General features: G+C 47.9%; 1 protein-coding gene across 5 annotated transcripts in view; it reads right to left on the bottom strand.

Annotated features, from left to right (window-relative positions):
- LOC140394014 (inactive rhomboid protein 1-like) overlaps positions 1–26,423 on the bottom strand; it is a 561,145-nt gene that overhangs the window by 340,450 nt on the left and 194,272 nt on the right. For all 5 annotated transcript variants that reach the window (XM_072480776.1, XM_072480778.1, XM_072480779.1 and 2 more), the window contains exon 3: positions 21,266–21,340. The gene's annotated coding sequence lies outside the window, so the exon portion shown is untranslated. The remainder of the gene's footprint in view (positions 1–21,265; positions 21,341–26,423) is intronic.

Below are 26,423 nucleotides of genomic sequence, written 5' to 3'. Positions count from 1 at the left end.
CTCAGTGCTGCAAAGCACACAACAAACCTGAACCCAAGTTTACCATTCTCAATGCAAATGCAATAGAACATAGAACATAGAACGATACAGCGCAATACAGGCCCTTCGGCCCACGATATTGCACCGAAACAAAAGCCATCTAACCTACACTATGCCATTATCATCCATATGTTTATCCAATAAACTTTTAAATGCCCTCAATGTTGGAGGGTTCACTACTGTTGCAGGTAGGGCATTCCACGGCCTCACTACTCTTTGCGTAAGGAACCTACCTCTGACCTCTGTCCTATATCTATTACCCCTCAGTTTAAAGCTATGTCCCCTCGTGCCAGCCATTTCCATCCGCGGGAGAAGGCTCTCACTGTCCACCCTATCTAACCCCCTGATCATTTTGTATGCCTCTATTAAGTCTCCTCTTAACCTTCTTCTCTCCAACGAAAACAACCTCAAGCCAATCAGGCTTTCCTCGTAAGATTTTCCCTCCATACCAGGCAACATCCTGGTAAATCTCCTCTGCACCCGCTCCAAAGCCTCCACGTCCTTCCGATAATGCGGTGACCAGAACTTTACGCAATACTCCAAATGCGGCTGCACCAGAGTTTTGTACAGCTGCAACATGACCTCCCGACTCCGGAACTCAATCCCTCTACCAATAAAGGCCAACACTCCATAGGCCTTCTTCACAACCCTATCAACCTGGGTGGCAACTTTCAGGGATCTATGTACATGGACACCTAGATCCCTCTGCTCATCCACACTTCCAAGAACTTTACCATTAGCCAAATATTCCACATTCCTGTTATTCCTTCCAAAGTGAATCACCTCACACTTCTCTACATTAAACTCCATTTGCCACCTCTCAGCCCAGCTCTGCAGCTTATCTATATCCCTCTGTAACCTGCGACATCCTTCCACACTATCGACAACACCACCGACTTTAGTGTCGTCTGCAAATTTACTCACCCACCCCTCTGCGCCTTCCTCTAGGTCATTGATAAAAATGACAAACAGCAACGGCCCCAGAACAGATCCTTGTGGTACGCCACTTGTAACTGAACTCCATTCTGAACATTTCCCATCAACCGCCACCCTCTGTCTTCTTTCAGCTAGCCAATTTCTGATCCACATCTCTAAATCTCCCTCAATCCCCAGCCTCCGTATTTTCTGCAATAGCCTACCGTGGGGAACCTTATCAAACGCTTTGCTGTAATCCATATACACCACATCAACTGCTCTACCCTCGTCTACCTGTTCAGTCACCTTCTCAAAGAACTCGATAACGTTTGTGAGGCATGACCTACCCTTCACAAAGCCATGCTGACTATCCCTGATCATATTATTCCTATCTAGATGATTATAAATCTTGTCTCTTATAATCCCCTCCAAAACTTTACCCACTACAGACGTGAGGCTCACCGGTCTATAGTTGCCGGTGTTGTCTCTGCTCCCCTTTTTGAACAAAGGGACCACATTTGCTATTCTCCAGTCCTCTGGCACTATTCCTGTAGCCAATGATGACATAAAAATCAAAGCCAAAGGTCCAGCAATCTCTTCCCTGGCCTCCCAGAGAATCCTAGGATAAATCCCATCAGGCCCCGGGGACTTATCTATTTTCAGCCTGTCCAGAATTGCCAACACCTCTTCCCTACGTACCTCAATGCCATCTATTCTAATCGGCATCTCCACATCTATTCTAATAGCCTGGGTCTCAGCATTCTCCTCCACAACATTATCTTTTTCCTGAGTGAATACTGACGAAAAATATTCATTTAGTATCTCTCCTATCTCTTCAGACTCCACACACAACTTCCCATCCCTGTCCTTGACTGGTCCTTCTCTTTCCCTAGTCATTCGCTTATTCCTGACATACCTATAGAAAGCTTTTGGGTTTTCCTTGATCCTACCTGCCAAATACTTCTCATGTCCCCTCCTTGCTCGTCTTAGCTCTCTCTTTAGATCCTTCCTCGCTACCTTATAACTATCCATCGCCCCAACTAAAACTTCACACCTCATCTTCACATAGGCCTCCTTCTTCCTCTTAACAAGAGATTCCACTTCTTTGGTAAACCACGGTTCCCTCGCTCTACGCATTCCTCCCTGCCTGACCGGTACATACATATCAAGAACACGCAGTAGCTGATCCTTGAACAAGCTCCACTTATCCAGTGTGCCCAACACTTGCAGCCTACTTCTCCACTTATCCCCCCCAAGTCACGTCTAATGGCATCATAATTGCCCTTCCCCCAGCTATAACTCTTGCCCTGCGTTGGATACTTATCCCTTTCCATCATTAACGTAAACGTCACCGAATTGGGGTCACTGTCCCCAAAGTGCACTCCAACCTCCAAATCCAACACCTGGCCTGGTTCATTACCCAAAACCAAATCCAACGTGGCCTCGCCTCTTGTTGGCCTGTCAACATATTGTGTCAGGAAACCCTCCTGCACACACTGTACAAAAAACGACCCATCTAATGTACTCGAACTATATCTTTTCCAGTCAATATTTGCAAAGTTAAAGTCTCCCATAACAACTACCCTGTTACTTTCGCTCTTATCCAGGATCATCCTCGCCATCCTTTCCTCTACATACCTAGAATTATTTGGAGGCCTATAGAAAACTCCCAACAGGGTGACCTATCCTTTCCTGTTTCTAACCTCAGCCCATACTACCTCGGAAGATGAGTCCCCCATCTAGCATCCTCTCCGCCACCGTAATACTGCTCTTGACTAGCAGCGCCACACCTCCCCCTCTTTTGCCTCCTTCTCTGAGCTTACTAAAACACCTAAACCCCGGAACCTGCAACATCCATTCCTGTCCCTGCTCTATCCATGTCTCCGAAATGGCCACAACATCGAAGTCCCAGGTACCAACCCATGCTGCCAGTTCCCCTACCTTATTTCGTATACTCCTGGCATTGAAGTAGACACACTTCAAACCACCTACCTGAACACTGGTCCCCTCCTGCGACGTCAAATCTGTGCTCCTGACCTTTATACTCTCATTCTCCCTTACCCTAAAACTACAATCCAGGTTCCCATGCCCCTGCTGCATTAGTTTAAACCCCCCCAGAGAGCACTAACAAATCTCCCCCCCAGGATATTTGTGCCCCTCCGGTTCAGATGTAGACCATCCTGTCTGTAGAGGTCACACCTTCCCCAGAAAGAGCCCCAGTTATCCAGAAGTCTGAATCCCTCCCGCCTGCATCATCCCTGTAGCCACGTGTTTAATTGCTCTCTCTCCCTATTCCTCATCTCACTATCACGTGGCACGGGCAACAACCCAGAGATAACAACTCTGTTTGTTCTGAGCTTCCATCCTAGCTCCCTGAAAGCCTGCCTGGCATCCTTGTCCCCTTTCCTACCTATGTCGTTAGTGCCAATGTGGACCACGACTTGGGGCTGCTCCCCCTCCCCTTAAGGACCCGGAAAACACGATCCGAGACATCACGTACCCTTGCACCTGGGAGGCAACATACCAAACGGGAGTCTCTCACGCTCCCACAAAATCTCCTATCTGTGCCCCTGACTATCGAGTCCCCAATTACTAATGCTCTGCTCCTCTCCCCCCTTCCCTTCTGAGCAACAGGGACAGACTCCGTGCCAGAGGCCCGTACCCCATGGCTTACCCCTGGTAAGTCCCCCCCCCCCACAAGTATCCAAAGCGGTATACTTGTTTCTCAGGGGAAAGACCGCAGGGGATCCCTGCACTGACTGCTTCCTCTCAGTCCCTCTTACAGTTACCCATCTATCTCCAATCTTTGGTGTAACTAATTCCCTAAAGCTGCTATCTATGACCCCCTCTGCCTCCCGAATGATCCGAAGTTCTTCCAACTCCAGCTCCAGTTCCCTAACTCGGTCTTGGAGGAGCTGGAGATGGCAGCACCTCCTGCAGGTAAAATCAGCAGGGACACTAAACGGCATCCCTCACCTCAAACATCCTGCAGGAGGAACATTGCACTCCCTTCCCTGCCATCCCTCTAACTTTCAACCAAGATCTGGCTAACAACTAAATTAAAAATAATAATAATAATAATCATACAATATGGCACTTACCTCACACCAATGGGTTTTATTATTAGGTTAGAGGAGGAGGGCGGGTGGGAGACACTACACGTGTAGTGTCTCGGGTTTCCTCTCCACCAGAATTTATTGGTGAGGGACTTCCCAGAAGTCCGCGGGTCGAACTTCCAATGTTAGCATTCATGTCAAGAGGATGTACTTCTGCGGCTGTATAGGGCTCTGGTCAGACCCCATTTGGAGTACTGTGAGCAATTTTGCGCCCCGTACGTAAGGAAGGATGTGTTGGCCTTGGAAAAGGTCCAGAGGAGGTTCACAAGAATAATCCCTGGAATTAAGAGATTGCCATATGAGGAACGGGTGAGGTCTCTGGGTCTGTACTTATTGGGAGTTTAGAAGGATATGGGGGGGGGGGGGGGGATCTTATTGAAACTTACAGGATACTGCGAGGTCTGGATAGAGTGAACGTGGAGAGGATGTTTACACTTGCAGGAAAAACTAGAAGCAGAGGACACAATGTCAGACTAAAGGGACGATCCTTTAAAACAGAGATGAGGAGGAATTTCTTCAGCCAGAGGGTGGTGAATCTGTGGAACACTTTGCCACAGAAGGCTGTAGAGGCCAATTCATTGAGTGTCTTTAAGACAGAGAAAGATAGGTTCTTGATTAATAAGGGGATCAGGGGTTATGGGGAGAAGGCAGGAGAATGGGGATGAGAAAATATCAGCCATGATTGAATGGCGGAGTAGTCTCGAGGGGCCGAATGGCCTAATTCTGCTCCTATGTCTTAATTGTACTGTCAAAGGAAGACTGTATTCTTTGAAGTCAGCATTTACTGAAGGCCAGTTACATTTTCCACTGCTGGTTCTTCTGTTTATCTGTAGCATGGTCTGAGAAAGAGGCGAGCCACAAGGCATTCGACCTACACAAGGCCTAGGCCCACCTTCTAGAAATGTGTGATTACAGGTTAAGAGTAGGAACACATGGATTGTAATCAGGAGATGAGAACATCTCTAACTTAATACCTTTACAAGTTTCCTAAAACTAAATTAACATGCATCACATGAAATGGGGGGTGGGAACTGCTTCCTTGTTGGCGTCATCCTGTTCCTGGTTAAGTTGGCCATTAACAGGTCTGGGTAGCAGGTGGTCGAGGGGGCAGTAAGCCCCTCGTCCGCAGCTATGTTCATGGCTAAGTGTCCTTGGAGATGACTCAAAAGACTATAAACATATTCCCCTATCAGGGGCTATTAATTAGTTTATTCGTTTAGTTGATGGAGTATCAAGAGATAGTTCAGGAGCTGGAATGCGCCACTATGGTTCCACTATTTAAGAAGGGTTGTAGAGATAAGCCAGGGAGCTACAGACCAGTGAGTCTCACGTCAGTGGTAGGGAAACTACTGGATAAAATTCCGAAGGAGAGAACCTATCTCCACTTGGAGAGGCAAGGTTTGATCAGGGATAGTCAACATGGCTTGTCAGAGGGAGGTCATGCCTATAAATTTGATTGAATTCTTTGAAGAGGTGACTAGCTGTGTAGATTAGGGTCGTGCAGTTGATATAGTTTATATGGACTTCAGCAAAGCCTTTGACAAGGTCCCACATGGGAGACTTATAAAGAAGGCAGATGCACATGGGAAACAGGATAATTTGATACGGTGGATTCAACATTGGCTTCATTATAGAATACAGAGTGTGATGACCAATGGCTGCTTTAGTGACTGGAAGCCAGTTTCCAGTGGTATATCACAGGCATCTGTGCTGGGTCCCCTATTATTTGTCATTTACATAAACAACATAGATGACTAGGGTAGAGCAGCAGGTTGGCGCAGAGGGTTAGCCCTGCTGCCTCATGGCGCCGAGGTCCCAGGTTCGATGCCGGCTCTGGGTCACTATCCGTGTGGAGTTTGCACATTCTCCCCGTGTCTGCGTGGGTTTCACCCCCACAACCCAAAGATGTGCAAGCTAGGTGGATTGGCCACGCCAATTTAGCCCATTAATTGGAAAAAATGAATTGGGTACTCTAAATTTATAATTTTTTAAAAATAGATCACTAAGATAGAATCAATAAGTTTGCAGATGACACAAAGATTGGCCAGGGGCTAACAGTGCGGTTGAGTGTGTTGGATTACAGGAAGATTTAGAAGGGATGATGAAATGGGCAGAAAAGTGGCAGATGGAATTTAACACTGAAAAGTGAGAGCTAATACACTTTGAACATAGAACATAGAACAGTACTGCACAGAACAGGCCCTTCGGCCCTCGATGTTGTGCCGAGCATTGTCCGAAACCAAGGTCAAGCTATCCCACTCCCTGTCATTCTGTGTGCTCCATGTGCCTATCCAATAACCGCTTGAAAGTTGCTAAAGTGTCCGGCTCCACTATCACAGCAGGCAGTCCGTTCCACACCCTAACCACTCTCTGAGTAAAGAACCTACCTCGGACATCCCTCCTATATCTCCCACCCTGAATCTTATAGTTATGCCCCCTTGTAACAGCTACATCCACCCGAGGAAATAGTCTCTGAACGTCCACGCTATCTATCTCCCTCATTATCTTATAAACCTCTATTAAGTCGCCTCTCATCCTCTTCCGCTCCAAAGAGAAAAGCCCTAGCTCCCTCAATCTTTCCTCATAAGACCTATCCTGCAAAACAGGAAGCATCCTGGTAAATCTCCTTTGCACCCTTTCCAATGCTCCCACATCCTTCCTATAATGAGGTGACCAGAACTGCACACAATACTCCAAATGTGGTCTCACCAGGGTCATGTATAGTTGTAGCATAACCCCACAGCTCTTAAACTCAAGCCCCCTGTTAATAAACGCTAACACACTATGAGCCTTCTTCACGGCTCTATCCACTTGAGTGGCAACCTTCAGAGAACTGTGGACATGAACCCAAGATCTCGCTGTTCCTCCACATTCCTTAGAATCCTGCCGTTGACCCTGTAATCCAAATTCAAATTTGTCCTACCAAAATGAATCACCTCGCACTTATCAGGGTTACCAGATTAGGAAGTTAGAGGTCAGTAAAGAGGCAGCAACTAAAGCCAGTAAGGTACTAGATAATAAACTCAATGTGACTAAGGGGAAGAGTAGACAGGGAAGAGATGATGAACGCAAAGGGGCAGGTAGTCTGAGGTGCATTTGTTTTAATGCGAGAAGTGTAGCAGAGAAGGCAGATGAATTTAGGGCTTGGATTAGAACCTGGGAATATGATGTTATTGGTATTACTGAGACTTGGTTGAGGGAAGGACAAGACTGGCAACTAAATATCCCAGGGTATAGATGCTTCAGGAGGGATAGAGAGGGAGGTAAAAGGGGTGGAGGAGTTGCATTACTGGTCAGAGATGATATCACAGCTGTGATTAAGGAGGGCACAATGGAGGATTCGAGCACTGAGGCAATATGGGTAGAACTAAGAAATAGGAAGGGTGTAGTAACACTGTTGGGATTTTACTACAGGCCTCCCAAAAGCGAGCGTGTAGAAGAGGTACAAATATGTAGACAAGATTATAGAAAAATGTAGGAGCAATAGGGTGGTCGTGATGGGAGATTTTAACTTCCTGAACATTGAATGGGACTCATGTAGTGTTGGAGGCGTAGATGGAGCAGAATTTGTAAGGAGCATCCAAGAGAGTTTTTTAGAGCAGTATGTAAATAGTCCAACTCGGGAAGGGGCCACACCGGACCTGGTATTGGGAAATGATCCCGGCCAGGTGGTTGAGGTTTCAGTCGGAATAGCGATCACAATTCCGTAAGTTTTAGAATACTCATGGACAAAGACGAGAGTGGTCCTAAAGGAAGAGTGCTAAATTGGGGAAAGGCCAAGTATAACAAAATTCGGCAGGAGCTAGGGAACGTGGATTGGGAGCAGCTGTTTAAGGCTAAATCCACATTTGAAATGTCGGAGTCTTTTAAGGAAAGGTTGATTAGAGTGCTGGACAGACATGTCCCCGTGAAAATGAGGGATAGAAATGGCAAGATTAGGGAACCACGGATGACAGGCGCAATTGTGAGACTAGCTAAGACGAAAAAGAAAGCATACATAAGATCTAGGCGACTTAAAACTGATGAAGCTTTGGCGGAATATTGGAAAAGGAGGACAAATCTCAAACGCGCAATAAAGAGGGCTAAAAGGGGTCATGAAATATCTTTGGCTAACAGGGTTAAGGAAAATCCCAAAGCCTTTTATTCGTATATCAGGAGCAAGTGGGTAACTAGAGAAAGGATTGGCCCACTCAAAGACAAAAGAGGAAATTTATGTGTGGAGTCAGAGGAAATGGGTGAGATTCTTAATGAGTACTTTGCATCGGTATTCACCAAGGATAGTGACATGACGGATGTTGAGGTTAGCGATGGATGTTTAAATACTCTAGGTCAAGTCGGCATAAGGAAGGGGGAAGTTTTGGGTATTCTAAAAGGCATTAAGGTGGACAAGTCCCCAGGTCCGGATGGGATCTATCCCAGGTTTCTGAGGGAAGCGAGGGACGAAATAGCTGGGCCATTAACAGATATCTTTACAGCATCCTTGAGCACGGGTGAGGTCCCGGAGGACTGGAGAATTGCTCATGTTGTCCCTCTGTTTAAGCAGGTTGGCAGGGATAATCCAGGGAATTATAGACCTGTGAGCTTGACGTCAGTGGTAGGCAAACTGTTGGAGAAGATACTGAGGGATAGGATCTATTCACATTTGGAAGAAAATAGACTTATCAGTGATAGGCAGCATGGTTTTGTGCAGGGAAGGTCATGTCTTACAAACCTAATAGAATTCTTTGAGGAAGTGACAAAGTTAATTGATGAGGGAAGGGCTGTAGATGTCATATGCATGGACTTTAGTAAGGCGTTTGATAAAGTTTCCCATGGCGGATTGATGGAAAAAGTGAAGTCGTATGGGGTGCAGGGTGTACTAGCTAGATGGATAAAGAACTGGTTGGGCAACAGGAGACGGGGAGTAGTGGTGGAAGGGAGTGTCCCAAAATGGAGAAAGGGCACTAGTGGTGTTCCACAACGATCCGTGCTCAGACCACTCTTGTTTGTGATATACATAAATGATCTGGATGAAGGTATAGGTGGTTTGATTAGCAAGTTTGCAGATGATACTAAGATTGGTGGAGTTGCAGTTAGCGAGGAGAACTGTCAGAGAATGCAGCAAAATATAGATAGATTGGAGAGTTGGGTAGAGAAATGGCAGATGGAGGTCAATCCAGGCAAATGCGAGGTGATGCAATTTGGGAAGATCCAATTCAAGAGCGGACTATACGGTCAATGGAAGAGTCCTGGGGAAAATTGATTTTCAGAGAGATCTGGGCATTCAGGTCCATTGTACCCTGAAGGTGGCAACGCAGGTCGATAGAGTGTTCAAGAAGGCATACAGCATGCTTGTCTTCATCGGACGGGGTATTGAGTACAAGAGTCGGCAGGTCATGTTACAGTTGTATAGGACTTTGGTTAGGCCACATTTGGAATACTGCGTGCAGTTCTGGTCGCCACATTACCAGAAGGATGTGGATGCTTTAGAGAGGGTGCAGAGGAGGTTCACCAGGATGTTGCCTGGTATGGAGGGTGCTAGCTATGAAGAAAGGTTGAGTAGATTAGGATTGTTTTCGTTGGAAAGACGGAGGTTGAGGGGGGACCTGATTGAGGTCTACAAAATTATGAGTTATGGACAGGGTGGATAGCAACAAGCGTTTTCCAAGAGTGCGGGGGTCAATTACAAGGGGTCACGATTTCAAGGTGAGAGGGGGAAAGTTTAAGGAAGATGTGCGTGGAAAATATTTTACGCAGAGGGTGGTGGGTGCCTGGAACGCTTTGCCAGCGGAGGTGGTAGAGGCGGGCACGAAAGCATCATTCAAGATACATCTAGACAGCTATATGAACGGGCGGGGAACAGAGGGAAGTAGATCTTTGCAAAATAGGCGACAGGTTTAGATAAAGGATCTGGATCGGCGCAGGCTGGAAGGGGCGAAGGGCCTGTTCCTGTGCTGTAAATTTCTTCGTTCTTGTTCTTTTCTAAACACCATCTGCCATTTTGCGGCCCAGCTCTGCATCCTATCAATGTCTCTTTGCAGCCTCCACCTCATCCACTACTCCACCAATTTTGGTGTCATCAGCAAATTTACTGACCCACTCTTCAGCCCCCTCCTCCAAGTCATTGATAAAAATCACAAATAGCAGAGGACCCAGCACTGATCCCTGTGGTACACCGCTGCTAACTGGTCTCCAGTCTGAAAATTTACCATCCACCACCACCTTCGGTCTTCTATGTGATAGCCAGTTACTTATCCAATTGGCCAAATTTCCCTCTTATCCCACACCTCCTTACTTTCTTCATGAGCCGACCATGGGGAACCTTATCAAATGCCTTACTAAAATCCATGTATACGACATCAACTGCTCTACCTTCATCAACACACTTAGTTACCTACTCAAAGAATTCAATCAAATTTGTGAGGCAAGACCTACCCTTCACGAATCCGTGTTGACTATCCCGGATTAAGCTGCATCTTTCCAAATGGTCATAAATCCTAATCCTTCAGGACCTTTTCCATTATCTTGCCGACCACCAAAGAAAGACTAACTGGCTTAAAATTACCAGGGTCATTCCTATTCCCTTTCTTGAACAGAGGAACAACATTCGCCACTCTCCAGTCCTCTGGCACTATCCCAGTGGACAGCGAGGACCCAAAGATCAAAGCCAAAGGCTCTACAATCTCATTCCTTGCCTCCCAAAGAATCCTTGGATATATCCCATCTGGCCCAGGAAACTTGTCGACCCTCAGGTTTTTCAAAATTGCTAATACATCCTTTCTCAGAACATCTACCTCCTCCAGCCTACCCGCCTGAATCACACTCATCCTCAAAAACATGGCCCCTCTCCTTTGTGAACACTGACCTACTGTCCTTGACCGGCCCTAACCTCACCCTGGTCATTCGTTTATTTCTCACATAAGAGTAAAAAGCCTTGGGGTTTTCCTTGATCTGACCCGGCAAGGACTTCTCATGCCCCTTCCTCACTCTCCTAAGCCCTTTTTACAGCTAATTCCTTGTGACCTTGTAACCCTCAAGCGACCTTACTGAACCTTGTTTTCTCATCCTTACATACTCTTCCTTTTTCCTCTTCACAAGACATTCAACCTCTTTTGTAAACCATGGTTCCCTCACACGGCCATTTCCTCCCTGCCTGACAGGGACATGCCGATCAAGGACACGCAGTATTTGTTCCTTGAACAAGCTCCACTTTTCATTTGTGCCTTTCCCTGCCAGTTTCTGTTCCCATCTTATGCTCCCTAATTCTTGCCTAATTGCATCATAATTATGCCTCCCCAATTATAAACCTTGCCCTGCCGTACGGCCCTATCCCTCTCCATTGCAATAGTGAAAGACACCAAATTGTGGTCACTATCTCCAAAGTGCTCTCCCACAAACAAATCTAACACTTGGCTCGGTTCATTACCCAGTACCAAATCCAATGTGGCCCCCCCCTCTTGTCGGCCTATCCACATATTGTGTCAGGAAACCCTCCTCTACACACTGTACAAAAACTGCCCCATCCGAACTGTTAGACCTATAGAGATTCCAATCAAGATTTGGAAAGGTAAAGTCACCCATGACAACTACCCTGAGACCTCCACACCGATCCATAATCTGTTTTGCAATTTCTTCCTCCACATCTCTATTTCTCTTTTGGGACCTATAGAAAACTCCTAACAATGTGACGCTCCTTTCCTATCTCTAACTTTGGCCCATATTACCTCAGTAGGCGGATCCCCTTCAAACTGCCTTTCTGCAGCCGTTAAACTATCCTTGATTAACAATGCTACTACTCCACCTCTTTTACCGCCTTCCCTACTCTTACTGAAACATCTATACCCCGGAACTTCCAACAACCATTCCTGTCCCCGTTCTAACCATGTCTCCGTCATGGCCACAACATGAAATGAATGAAATGAAATGAAAATTGCTTATTGTCACGAGTAGGCTTCAGTGAAGTTACTGTGAAAAGCCCCGAGTCGCCACATTCTGGCGCCTGTTCGGGGAGGCTGGTACGGGAATCGAACTGTGCTGCTGGCCTGCCTTGGTCTGCTTTAAAAGCCAGCGATTTAGCCCAGTGTGCTAAACCAGCTCCTAGTCCCAAACCACAAATCATCTAGTCCCTAAACCAACCATCGTAGTTCCAAGTACAATCCACGCTCCATGTTCACCTACCTTATTCCGGATGCTCCTTGCATTGAAGTAGACACACTTCAACCCACCTTTCGGTCTGCTGGTACACTCCTGCGACCTTGATACCCTCCTCAGTACCTCACTACTCTCAACACTGGCTTCTGGACTCCAGCTCGTTTTCCCAGCCCCCTGACAAATTAGTTTAAACCCCCCTGAAGAGCCGTAGCAAATTTCCCTCCCGGGATATTGGTGCCCCTCTGGTTCAGGTGCAAACCGTCCTGTCTGTACAGGTCCCACCTTCCCCAGAATGTGTTCCAATTATCCACGTACCTGAAACCCTCCCTCCTACACCATCCCTGCAGCCACATGTTTATCTGCACTCTCTCCCTGTTCCTCAACTCGCCAGCACGTTGCACCGGCAACAAACCAGAGATGACAACATGGTTTGTCCTGGCTCTCAGCTTCCACCCTAGCTCCCTAAATTCCTATTTTAAATCCCCGTCCCTTCTCTCTTCTATTACCTATGTCGTTGGTACCGATGTATTCAACGACTCGTGACTGCTCCCCCTCCGCTTTAAGGATTCTGAAAACACGGTCCGAGACGTCACGGACCCTGGCACCCGTGAGGCAACATACCATCCGTGAGTCTCTTTCGCTGCCACAGAACCGTCTATCTGTCCCTCTAACTATTGAGTCCCCAATATCTATTGCTCTCCTGCTTTCCCTCCTTCCTTTCTGAGCCACAGGGACGGACTCAGTTCTGGAGATCCGTTCACCGTGGCTTACCCCTGGTAGGTCAGCCCCATGAACAATATCCATAACGGTATACTTGTTACTGAGGGGAACGAACACAGAGGATCCCTGCACTGACTGCTTCCTCCCAGCCCCTCTCACCGTCACCCATCTAGCTTGATTCTTCAGAGTAACTACATCCATGAAGCTATTATCTATGACCACCTCTGCCTCCCGAATGATCCGAAGTTCTAGGGTTTAGAAACTGCCCAACTTAAATACAGGTAAAAATAAAACACTTAACCAGCAACCACTGCGCCCCACACGAAAACAGCATAAGCTGTTATGGGCCTGCGCAAACAATTTAAATCTTTACTAACTTACCCAGCAGTCACTCTGTCCTCACTCCGACCAGATTCAGCTGGAAAGTCCCAACAGTAAGTTTTCAAAAAAATTTACTCCCCTTCTCAGCAAGCCCTCACTCAGCAACCACTGCACCCCGCACGAGAACACCTCAGGAAAAAGAAAAACTACTTACCAGTCACCAGCCAATCACTTACCTGCAGGCTGTGATGTCACGGTTCAACTTCTTTCTACTTCTACCTGCCCTCGAGTCTCCCTCTTGATCTACACTCAGTTGGGATCCTTACAGTGATTGACTTTTTTTTGGGTTAGAGGAGGAGGTATGGAGGGAAACACTGAAGAAGTGTTTCGGGTTTAACTGTCACTTGACAACAGCTCCTCCACAAACTACCTTCAAGATACGGTGACCACAATGCACTAATGCAAATTTTCCCCGCAACAGCCAATCAGCAGCTCCGTTCTACTGCCCTCTGCTGGATGCTTGCCTTCACTTGAACACCTAGGGATCCTCACTGTCTTCAGGTGATGTCCCGGAGGACTGGAGAATAGCCAATATTGTTCCCTTGTTTAAGAAGGGTAGCAAGGATAATCCAGGGAGCTACAAGGCCGGTGAGCCTTAAGTCAGTGGTAGGGAAATGACTGGAGAGAATTCTTCGAGACAGGATCTACTCCCATTTGGAAGCAAATGGACGTATTAGTGAGAGGCAGCATGGTTTTGTGAAGGGGAGGTCGTGACTCACTAACTTGATAGAGTATTTCGAAGAGGTCACAAAGGTGATTGATGCAGGTAGGGCAGTGGATGTTGTCTATATGGACTTCAGTAAGGCCTTTGACAAGGTCCCTCATGGTAGACTGGTACAGGACTTCTGGTTGCGGCTATGCTGAGCTACGTCGCAGGTTCGTCAGTTCCCGCCAGAAACGGACTTTTGGGCTCTTTTTCGGGGCACCAGTGGCATTTGTTCGAAGGTTCCCAGTGTGGGAAGGTGGCAGTACGATATCCCTGGCACTGTATAGATTGGACCAGGAGCGGAGTGGTGAAAAAAGTAATTGTGGGGCAACGAAAAGTGCGAGGGAAGAAAACCAAGATGGCGGCGGGTGGAGACCAGGCAGCGTGGGCGCAGTGGTCGCAAGAGCATCAGGAGTTTCTCAAGCGCTGCTTCACGGAATTGAAAGCAGAGCTGCTGGAGCCAATGAAGGCTTCGATCGACAAGCTGGTCGAGACCCAGAAAGCCCAAGGGGCGGCGATCCAGAAGGTGCGGCAGAAGGCCTCGGAGAATGAGGACGAGATATTGGGCCTGGCGGTAAAGGTAGAGGCGCAGCATAAGAAATGGCAGGAGAAATTCGAGGACATGGAGAATCGGTCGAGGAGGAAGAACCTGCGGATTCTGGGTCTCCCGGAGGGAGTGGAGGGATCGGTTGCTGGAGCATACGTGGTCACGATGCTGAACACGTTGATGGGCGCGGGTGCCTTCCCAAGGCCCCTGGAGCTGGCTGGGGCCCACCGAGTCCTGGCGAGGAGGCCCAAGTCTAACGAGCCACCGCGGGCGGTATTGGTGCGGTTCCACCGCTTGGTGGACAGAGTGTGTCCTAAGATGGGCAAAAATGAAAATGAAATGAAAATCGCTTGTCACAAGTAGACTTCAAATGAAGTTACTGTGAAAAGCCCCTAGTCGCCACATTCCGGCGCCTGTTCGGGGAGGCTGGTACGGGAATTGAACAGTGCTGTTGGCCTGCCTTGGTCTGCTTTAAAAGCCAGCGATTTAGCCCAGTGTGCTAAACCAAAGGAGCGGAGCAGCAGGTGGGAGATTGCAGAGGTCCATATATACCAGGACTGGAGCGCGGAGGTGGCCAAGAAGAGGGCCGGTTACAATCGGGCAAAGGCGGCTCTGCATCGGAAGGGGGTGACCTTTGGGATGCTGCAGCCGGCACGACTGTGGGTCACGTTTAAGGACCGGCACCATTACTTTGAGACGCCAGAGGAGGTGTGGACCTTTATCCAGGACGAAAAGTTGGACACGGACTGAGAGTCGGTTGTGAGGGGATGTCGCGGGGGGGGGGAGGGGGGGGGGTTACTGTGGTCAGTGTTTTGGGGGATGTTCTGTTCCGTACTGTCTCCTTGGGTTCTGGGTGGTGTAGGATGAAATGGTTTGAAGTGGGGGTTTTTTGAGAGTGTGGGTGTCGGTGGTTGGAAAGACGGGGCCACGTCGGGGGGAGGAGGGGAGAGGCGAGGCCCGAGGTGGGGGAGCTGGGATTAGGCCTCAAAAGGGAGCTGCGCCAGAGAAGACGGGGCTGGTTTGATGGAAAGCGCAGGCTTTTTCCCTTGCTGGGGAAGGAAGGGGGCGGTGTTGGAGAGGAGCGCCTGTAGATGGACAGGATGGGGGGGTGGGGAAGACTACCACACTGGGTGATCGATGGAGTGGCGGGAGTGGCCGGGGTCAGCAGGAGTCAGCTGACTTACGGGAGTGCTATGGGGGAAGCAACGCAACTCGGGGGTGACCTAGCTGGGGGGGGGGCTGGGTTGCTGCTGCATTGGCCAAAGGGAGAGAGAGTCGCGGCGGGGGTCTGCCGCTGGGGGGAATGGAGAGTGCGGGGGGCGCGGGCACGTGGCTGACCTAGAATAGGGGATGGCTAATCGGCAGTGGTGGTGGTGGGGGGAGGGGCGAGAAGCCCCCTGATCCGGCTGATAACTTGGAATGTGAGAGGCCTGAACGGGCCGGTCAAGTGGGCCGTGTGTTCGCGCACCTGAAGGGCCTGAAAGCAGATGTGTTTATGCTCCAGGAGACACATTTGAGGGTGGCAGATCAGGTTAGGCTGAGAAAGGGGTGGGTAGGGCAGGTTTTCCACTCGGGGTTGGACGCAAAGAATCGAGGGGTGGCAATTTTGGTGGGGAAGCGGGTGTCGTTTGAGGCGCTGAACATCGTGGCAGACAATGGAGGCAGGTATGTGATGGTGAGTGGTAAGCTGCAGGGGGTGCGGGTGGTATTAGTGAATGTATATGCCCCGAATTGGGACGATGCCAGATTTATGCGGTGCATGTTGGGCCTGGTTTCCGGACCTGGAGGCAGGGAGCTTGATAATGGGGGGGGGAAGACTTTAACACGGTACTGGATCCAGCATTGGACCGCTCCAGGTCCAGGATGGGTAAGAGGCCAGCGGTGGCCAAGGAGCTCAGGGGGTTTATGGACCAGATGGGAGGAGTGGACCCATGGAGGTTTGTCAGGCCGAGGGCCAGGGAATTTTCTTTTTTTTCCCCACGTTCATAAAGCCTACTCCCGAATAGACTTCTTCGTTATGAGCAGGGCACTAATCCCGACGGTGGAGGACGCGGAGTATTCAGCCATAGCCATCTCAGACCATGCCCCGCATTGGGTGGAGCTGGAGCTAGGGGAGGAGAGGGACCAGTGCCCGCTGTGGCGCCTGGATGTGGGCTTGCTGGCAGATGAGGTGAGCAGGCAGATCCGGGGGTGCATTGAAAGCTATCTAGAGGCTAACGATAATGGGGAGATGCAGGTGGGGGTGGTGTGGGAGGCGCTGAAGGCAATGATTAGGGGAGAGCTAATCTCCACTAGGGCACACAAGGAGGAGAGGAGAGAGAGGGAGAGATTGGTGGGGGAGATTTTAAGGGTGAATAGGAGGTACGCAGAGGTCCCAGAGGAGGGACTACTCAAGGAGCGACAAAGCCTCCAGGCCGAGTTCGACCTGTTGACCACCAAGAAGGCAGAGGTGCAGTGGAGGAAAGCGCAAGGGGCGGTGTACGAGTACGGGGAGAAGGCTAGCCGGATGTTGACACACCAGCTTCGGAAGCATCGAGGGAGATTGGGGGAGTTAGGGAGAAAGGGGGGAACACGGTGCGGAGTGCGGTGGGAATAAATGGGGTATTTAGAGACTTTTATGAGGGGCTGTATAGGTCTGAGCCCCCGACGGAGGTGGGGGGGGGGGGGGGATGCGTCGATTTTTGGATCAGCTGAGGTTCCCAGAGGTAGTGGAGGAGCAGGTGGCTGGGCTTGGGGCACCGGTAGGGCTGGAGGAGCTGACTAAGGGGCTGGGGAGTATGCAGGCGGGGAAGGCACCGGGGCCAGATGGGTTCCCGGTGGAATTTTACCAGAAGTACATGGACCTGCTGGGCCCTCTACTAGTGAGGACTTTCAATGAGGCGAGGGAGTGGGGAGCCCTACCCCCGACGATGTCCAGGGCGCTGATCTCACTGATCTTGAAGCGGGACAACGACCCATTACAGTGTGGATCGTATAGGCCAATCTCGCTTCTCAACGTGGACGCGAAGCTGTTAGCGAAAGTGTTGGCTACCAGAATTGAGGACTGTGTCCCAGGGGTGATTCACGAGGACCAGACGGGTTTTGTGAAGGGAAGGCAGCTGAATACCAATGCGCGGAGGCTCCTTAACATAATCGTGATGCCTGCAGTGGAGGGGGAAGTGGAGATAGTGGCGGCGGTGGACGTGGAGAAGGCCTTCGATAGGGTGGAGTGGAGGTACCTTTGGGAAGTGTTGAGGAGGTTTGGGTTCGGGGAGGGGTTCATTAGTTGGGTTAGGCTACTTTACAAAGCCCCGGTGGCGAGTGTGGCCACGAACCGGAGGAGGTCAGAATACCTTCGGCTGTACCGGGGGACGAGGCAGGGGTGCCCCCTATCCCCCTTGCTGTTTGCGTTGGCAATTGAGCCTTTGGCTATGACTTTAAGGGCGTCCAGGAACGCCAACCAAGTATCGTTGTATGCCGATGACCTGTTACTGTATGTGGCGGACCCAGTGCGGGGGGGGGATGCCGGAGGTGATGCGGATCCTCAGGGAGTTTGGGGACTTTTCCGGGTATAAGCTCAATGTGGGGAAGAGTGAGCTCTTCATGGTAAACCCAGGGGATCAGGGAAGACGATAGACGAGCTTCCACTGAAGAGGGTGGAAAGGAGCTTTCGGTACCTGGGGATCCAGGTGGCCAGGAGCTGGGAGGCTCAACTTGACACGACTGGTGGAGCAGATGGAGGAGGAGTTTAAAAGGTGGAATATGCTGCCACTCTCCCTGGCAGGTAGGGTGCAGGCGGTGAAAATGACGGTGCTCCCGAGGTTCCTTTTTATATTCCAGTGCCTCCCCATCCTGATCCCTAAGGCCTTTTTTAAGCGGGTCAGCAGGAGCATCATGGGATTCATGTGGGCGAAAAAGACCCCGAAGGTGAGAAGGGTGTTTCTGGAACGGAGTAGGGACAGAGGAGGGTTAACGTTGCCTTATCTGTGTGGATACTACTGGGCTGCCAATGTGGCGATGATACGCAAGTGGATAATGGAGGGGGAGAGGGCAGCGTGGAAGAGGCTGGAGATGGCGTCCTGTGTGGGCACGAGTCTGAGACTGCTGGTGACAGCACCGCAGCCACTCCCAGCAACTAGGTACATCACGAGTCTGGTGGTGGCGGCGACTTTGAAAATTTGGGGACAGTGGAGATGCCACAGGAGCGAGGTAGAGGCTTCGGTTTGGTCCCCGATCCGAGAGAACCATCGGTTCGGTCCCCGATCCGAGAGAACCATCGGTTCGGTCCCCGATCCAAGAGAACCATCGGTTCGTCCCGGTGAGAATGGATGGAGGTTTCTTGAGCTGGCACGCGGCAGGAATTAGAAGGATGGGGGACCTGATTTTAGATGGGACGTTTGCGAGCCTTGGGGCGCTGGAGGAAAAATTTGGGCTTCCCACCGGAAATGCCTTCAGGTACATGCAGGTAAGGGCGTTTGTAAGACGGCAGGTGGGGGAGTTCCCGCTGCCTACAGCACGTAGGATCCAGGATAGGGTGCTCTCGGGGATGTGGGTTGGAGAAGGCAAGGTCTCGGCGATCTACCAGGAGATGCAGGAGGAGGAGGACCTCAGTGGAGGAGCTAAAGGGTAAATAGGAGGAGCTTGGGGAGGGGATAGACGAGGGTACGTGGGCGGATGCCCTGGGTAGGGTTAATTCTTCCTCCTCTTGCGCCAGGCTAAGCCTGATACAATTTAAGGTTCTTCACAGAGCGCTTATGACAGGTGTGTGAGGTGCTCGGGGAGCCCAGCAAATCACGCCCATATGTTTGGGCGTGCCCGGCGCTGGATGGGTTCTGGATGGGCGTTGCGAGGATGGTGTATAAGGTGGTGAACACCCGGGTTAAGCCGAGCTGGGGGTTAGCACTATTTGGGGTATCGGACGAGCCGGGAGTTCAGGAGGCGAAAGAGGCCTGTATTCTGGCCTTTGCGTCCCTGGTAGCCCGGTGGAGGATTCTGCTACAGTGGAAAGATGCGAGGCCCCCAAGTGTGGAAGCCTGGACAGCGACATGGCATGATTCATTAAATTGGAGAGGGTAAAATTTGCCTTGAGAGGGTCTGTGCAAGGGTTCTTCTGGCGGTAGCAACCGTTCCTAGACTTTCTAGCGGAGCGTTAGGAGGTGGTCAGCAGCAGCAACCCAGGGAGGGGAGGGGTCTACTTTTGAGTTTACTACTGCGTTTATGTAGTTGTAAGCTGAGTCGACAAGCCAGAGGTCCGGTTATCCGCCATGCACTCTCCCACTGCAGCTTCAGCCCAGCCTTCTCGGTCCGTCTGTTTCTGCCTTTGCAAGCACTTCTAGTCCTCCTCTCCATGCACTGATGAGGGAATCCAGTACACAATTGCCTCTATCATCGATTTTTCAAATCAAGTCCGGTAGAAAATCAGGGGAAAAGGTGCAAAAGTCCGACCCAAGCGGGAGCCACCAAATGTGCGACTTACTCCCTCACAGCCACCACCGAAAGTCTGTTATTATATCTTTAATTGAAACTGCATCCACCTCTTTCAAATGTGTGCTATTACCGCCACAATTCCCCTCCAAAAAAATAACCAAACATCGCTGGATTCATATTGTTGCTCTTTTTTTTTTTTTTTAAATGGTTCCAAAGTCAGCATGGTGGCACAGTGGTTAGCACTGCTGCATCACAGCACCAGGGACCTGGCTTAGATTCCAGCTTTGGCTGTCTGTGTGGAGTTTGCACGTTCTCCCCATGTCTGCCTGGGTTTCCGCAGGGTGCTCCAGTTTCCTCCCACAGTTCAAAGGTGTGCAGGTTAGGTGGATTGGTCATGATCAATGCGCAGGGGAGTGGGCTTGGGCAAAGTGCTCTTTCAGAGGATCGGTGCAGACTCAATGGGCCAAATGGCCTCCTTCTGCACCGTAGGGATTCTATGGAAATAGTTTTTTTTTTTAATGTAGAATTACATATAAACACTCAAATAAAGAGATCTAAAATTTGAGTCACTGCATAAAAGTGCAAATTGAAAAAAATTGGCAGCTTTACGTAACTACTCCCCAAAAACGCAGTGCTCCTTCAGAGTGTCTGAAGAATTTCACTTTTATTTATTGCTACCATTCAGGCAGTGAATCAGACAGATAAAATTGTTTACGTTTTCAGGAGATGATGCTGCTCGCTGCTCAAATACAATTCAGCTGAGAAAAATAATATGCATCAAATCATCTTCGCCTGTGTTGCCAAATATGTATTTGCCAGCTTCCCTAAATGTTAATAGCATCAAAATTGTTCAACATTCATTTCAACAAAACATTGCTGAAACAAATATTTTTTGTATAAACTGGAGTACAAATGTGTTCTCACCTCATACTCCAGCTTTCAGGGGTTGAACAAAACAGGTGCCAACGGATCAACAGCCTGTTTTACACCTACTCACATTAGGATGCACAAAACACACAACTCTTTATCATCGCCTGTTTAGCGTGACAATGGAAGAGTCATTTCCACAATCTCATGCATTTCCAACTATAACCATTCGCCCAAATTTCTCTTTCTTAGCCTAGAGCCTCTGAAGCAATTGAGGACAATATCTCCGCTGAGATCATTCAATTCAATACAGACCAGAGATCAAACATAAAATGCCATAATGCCATAATCAGAATAACCAACAAAACTAGCAGAACTATTCCAATGAGTTCCAGTTAATCAAATAAAAACTGGAAGGACCGTGAGAAATTATCATACCTTTGAAGTTATGGATTTGAGATAAGGACTCCACGTTTAACCTGGTTTCCAGATGGTCTCAGATAAAACGAAATGCTGAGAAAACAAAAACAATAATGAAAGGTTAAGAGGAGAACTGAATAAACTGCATTGCAGCAAATTACCCTTTCCTTCCTTCCCCAATCCTGCTCACCCAAGGTATTCCAAAAATTAATTCCATACCACTCCTTCTCCACGCCTTATCAACGAGCACAACCGAAAAAAGTCAGAGCGAGATACATGCCTGATCAGTCACAGAATGTAAACCATCCAGTCAGTCAGTAAGAGGGTAGTGTCATCTGTCTAAAAAGAATATGGACCAAACATCGAACTTATTAATTCTAACAAAAATTATGTCGAAAAACATTGTAGAGAATTCTTTGCATACCCTTCTCATTACGGTATTGTTACTTCAACAAATTTTGTTGATGCTATCACTTTTCAAATTTTTCCAGGGAATTGACTGTTATTCCAATTGAATACAAAGCCTTCATGTCTCAATGGATCTGCCATACCTGGTACCATAACATAGCTCAGTCCCCATATTAATACTCGGTTTAACGCACCTCCAGTCCCCACTTGGTCTGAAACATGCCAAACCAATACCTGGCTTAAATTCAGTGAATCCATTATCCATAGAGCTTCCAAATACTGCATTGAAATCTATCAACTGCTATCTTCCCAACTTTCCAAACATTTATTTAGGCCCATTGCAAAATCTGTCTCTTAGAGATTTTGCAAACCTTGATTTCCAGTCTACTTTTACACGGACTAAAAATACCAGAATTAGCTGAGCTCTCTCATAGAAAAAGCCAAATCTTTTGTATCAATGTTCTCCAACAACAACTTGCATCCAAGTACAGAGCATGTAGTAAGTAGTAAAATATCCCAAGGTCTTATATCCACATAATGTTGGTGAAGAATCTCCATTTTTAAAAATTAAATGAAGTTCCACCTTTGTTCAGTCAGCACGGATTCCAATAAAGTGCTGATGTAATTTCCAAACTCACATTTCCCAGTGTTCATCAATCCCTTCACTTCCAGTCAACTGCTTGCACTTTTTCACTCTCACCACACTCACTATACCAGCTGCTATTCTATTTCTCTTCTACTTCTAAATATTATGAAACTTGAAAATTGTCTAATCCAATGATAATTGATATTGTTTCCAATATGGCCATCCTACTGGAATCGTGTTCCTGGAACTTGGTTCTTGTTTGTTTCAGTGAAGTCATCGGCTATCGCCCAATTTTTAATTCTGGTCACATTGTTGGTGACTTGAGAGGAAACTATGTTGTACATCGTGGCTCATCTTCTGACTCACATTTAATTCAATCAAAGTTCCCAAAGGCCTCGTCTCCATCCCACTTTGTTCTTTTTTTATGTCAAAAGCCTCCGCACTCATCCAGTCTGGTGCAGTTCTGATGATGATCTCATTTTACATTCATCAGCCTCTTCCACATGGACACCTTCAGTTCTGACAATCTCCAGCCTTCTTGCCTTGCAATGCCTGAATCACTACATTGGCATCCTCAATGACACAATGCGAAATGTTTTTCAATTCCTTAAAAGACACCGCTTCATGTCCATTGTATACCACCTCACAACTTTATCTCCATCTTTCAAACCTTCATCTATCAACGTTCCTAGTATCTTGAAGTCAAATAATATACGGCATAGGAATTGGTTATTCAGTTCATCATGCCTATGCTGATTTTTAAAAGGTGAATTTAAAGCACTATTCAGGAGATTGGTGTCTGGCTATCTATATGAACACCCCATTTCCGAAGCAGTTAGAACCTCCAATCATAGAATAATATGGCACAGGGGGTTATGTAGAGTGGCATGGTAGCACAGTGGCTAGCAATTGTTGCTTCACAGCACCAGGGTCCCAGGTTTGATTCCCAGCTTGGGTCACTGTCTGTGCAGAGTCTGCACGTTCTTCCCGTGTCTGCGTGGCTTTCCTCCGGGTGCTCCGGTTTCCTCCCACAAAGTCCCGAAAGACGTGCTGTTAGGTAATTTGGACATTGTGAATTCTCCCTCCGTGTACCCAAACAGGCGCCGGAATGTGGCGACTAGGGGCTTTTCACAGCAACATCATTGCAGTGTTAATGTAAGCCTACTTGTGACAATAAAGATTATTATTATTCGGACCATCTCGGTCATGTCAACTCTTTGGTGGAAGTATGTCTGTTGTTATTGGATTGTCTCAAAAGACATTGGGGGCCTCACTCTCAGATGTGGCTAGAGGCAAAAATATTTACTTAAAAGCACTTTTATTTACATAATTAACTATATACAAGATCAGGACAGGGTTACTGCACCTGTCTTTGATTCTTCTCACCCATCGCTTTCCGAGTTACATCATTATGACATAGATCCTTATGCACATGCTCAGTACTAATTATTAGTTAATCCTTTACATCTCTCGCCAAATTTTTATCTTTATATTATTATTTATACATCCTCCTACACCTCCCCCAAAGGCTCTATTTTTAAAGGGATAGTCTCCTTGGCAGTTTCATTGATCTCCCTCTATACATGTGGAGTCTTTTTTTAAGGTAGTTGTAGATCATTCACTTCAAACTGATTCCCTGCGAGTTGTCACTCCTTGTTTCCCTCGTTAGTGCTTCTGCAGTCATGATGTCCTCCTGAGGATGCAGCCCATCCTGCTACTAGACATAGAACATAGTGCAGAAGGAGGCCATTCGGCCCATCGAGTCTGCACCGACCCACTTAAGCCCACACTTCCACCCTATCCCCGTAACCCAATAACCCCTCCTAACCTTTTTGGTCACTAAGGACAATTTATCATGGCCAATCCACCTAACCTGCATGTCTTTCGACTGTGGGAGGAAACTGGAGCACCCCGAGGAAACCCACGCAGACATGGGGAGAACGTGCAGACTCCGCACAGACAGTGACTGTTATAACCTGCCTACTTACCATTGGCTGGGGACTAATGACAATCCCACAATCCAGTCGGAGTATGAGCTTCCCCAATGAGGGGGGGCGGAGAAACCATTAGTAAACTCCTAGTATAAACAAAGCTGGCCAGTTTAGGAACCAGCAGGAAGGAGTGTGCAGCAAGGGAAGTTGCTGCTGCTGTTATATATATATATATATATATATATATGTTATTGTAAATAAATGTTATTACTTTGTATCCTTAAAACTGGTGCTGGATTCTTCGTGGCCCTCACAAAACTGGCGACGAGGGTTAAAGTGAATAGCTGTCTACACTGCTGAAGGCACCTTCCTGGATTTTTGTTGGATACAGGTTGGAAGTTGTTTTCTATTATACCATGCCTCTGTACGGACGTTTGGATGTTTTTGATGCTGCGCTGGAAAGCTGGAACCAGTACACACAACGGATGCGTTACTATTTCCGGGCAAACAATATCACCAATTGTACCTGTAATGAAGCCAGGTGCCACAGTTCGCTTGTGTGGCGACTATAAACTTACAGTGAATACGGCTTCCCAACTCGGCCGATGTCCAATGCCTCGCATAGAGGATCTCTACGCGAAGCTTGCAGGTGGATTCTCATTCACAAAATTAGATATGAGTCACGCCTACCTGCAGCTGGAGCTGGACCCTGCCTCCCGACCATATGTAACGATTAATACACACCGGGGCCTGTATGAATATACACGGTTGCCCTTTGGAGTATCCTCTGCCTGCGCAATTTTTCAACGTGTTATGGAGGGCATTTTGAGAGGTTTACCACGTGTTGCTGTCTACTTAGATGACGTTTTGATTACAGGGACGACGGAGCAGGAACATTTGGAAAATCTGGAGGCTGTCCTTAGACGCCTTTCGGAGGCTGGAGTCTGTTTATGTCGCACAAAGTGCGTATTTCAGGCAAAGGAAGTAGTCCACCTAGGTTATTGGGTGGACCGCGAAGGTTTGCACCCTGTCGCAGAGAAGGTGCGTGCAATTCAACAGGCCCACGCCCCGACTGACACTTCGCATCTTCGTTCTTTTCTCGGTCTCGTAAACTATTACGGGAAGTTCTCCTCCAGATGTATTATCTTGTCCATTGAGAATTAGTTTCAGAACTACACAGGCTTATCTGCTCAACAAAAAGCATTCCTGGTTCTGAATGACAGTGTAACAGAGATTATTCTACCTTTGTATTTTACTATTGCATCAAACTGACCTTTGAAATTTAGCTAAATTCCTCCTGGACCTTGGAGCTGGATTGACAAAGCAAAGCTTGCTGGGTAACATTTGCAGCCACTGATCTCTACTCCAGCTCCTGCACCCAATTTTAATTTGGCATGATGTTCATTGACTTCAATGTTGGTCTTCCAATATTGACTTGAATTTTCTTTTATCTCCAGTGGGAAGGTAATTTCCTGACCGTCTGGTTCCGTTATTTCTTGCATGAGCTTCTTTGAAAAAATGCTTTTCCTTTTGTTTTGCAAACAGCCTTTTTTAAACAAAATAAGGTTTGACCGACCAATGGCAGTGTGTGTTTCAGGTGGGACATTCTTCATGCCTGTCAATCTTCTTCCCGCTACAGTGAGGACATTGGAAAATGGAGTTTGACATCTTTTTAATGCAGTTTCCCGATTGTTGCCGTGATGTTGGTGCAAACAAACTGAATGGCTTCAATCAGGATGTTCCTGCAAGATGACCCCTGAAAGAGACTTGACTTTGTCTTTACTCTTTGGTCTGCCTAGCCATTTGCACAGCTTCACTTAAGTGTCAAATCTACTCGATGGTAGAAAGCCCTGCAGGGCATGTTCACCAACCGCTATTTTATCTCTTATCAAGTTATATTTAATGTTCCATATTCATAATTGTCAGCCAAACAGTAGAGATCATTTATGAATGAATTGATTCCTTCAACTTCTCTTTGTCGATTAAATTTAGTCTTCTCTATTACGGTGTTTCTATGGAAACAAAAGTATTTCTACAGTATTACATCTTCGTACGAGGCTGTCATCTAGTTCACCTCTTGACTGACTAGCACATTGTCTGAGATGCTGCCAACAATATATAATGAGGTGCTAACCTGCTCCTTGTTATTCTTGCTCACGTGACCCAAAGCATTGCGATACTGAATGAAGTGTCTTCTCCAGTTCTGCCATTACTCCATATATCCAGGGCCCTAAATGTTCGAGAACAATTC

This window comes from Scyliorhinus torazame, chromosome 17, assembly GCF_047496885.1.
Source record: "Scyliorhinus torazame isolate Kashiwa2021f chromosome 17, sScyTor2.1, whole genome shotgun sequence".
NCBI lineage: Eukaryota > Metazoa > Chordata > Chondrichthyes > Carcharhiniformes > Scyliorhinidae > Scyliorhinus > Scyliorhinus torazame.
The sequence above is the reverse complement of the archived record's forward strand: the minus strand, read 5'-3'. Positions and strand labels throughout refer to the sequence as shown.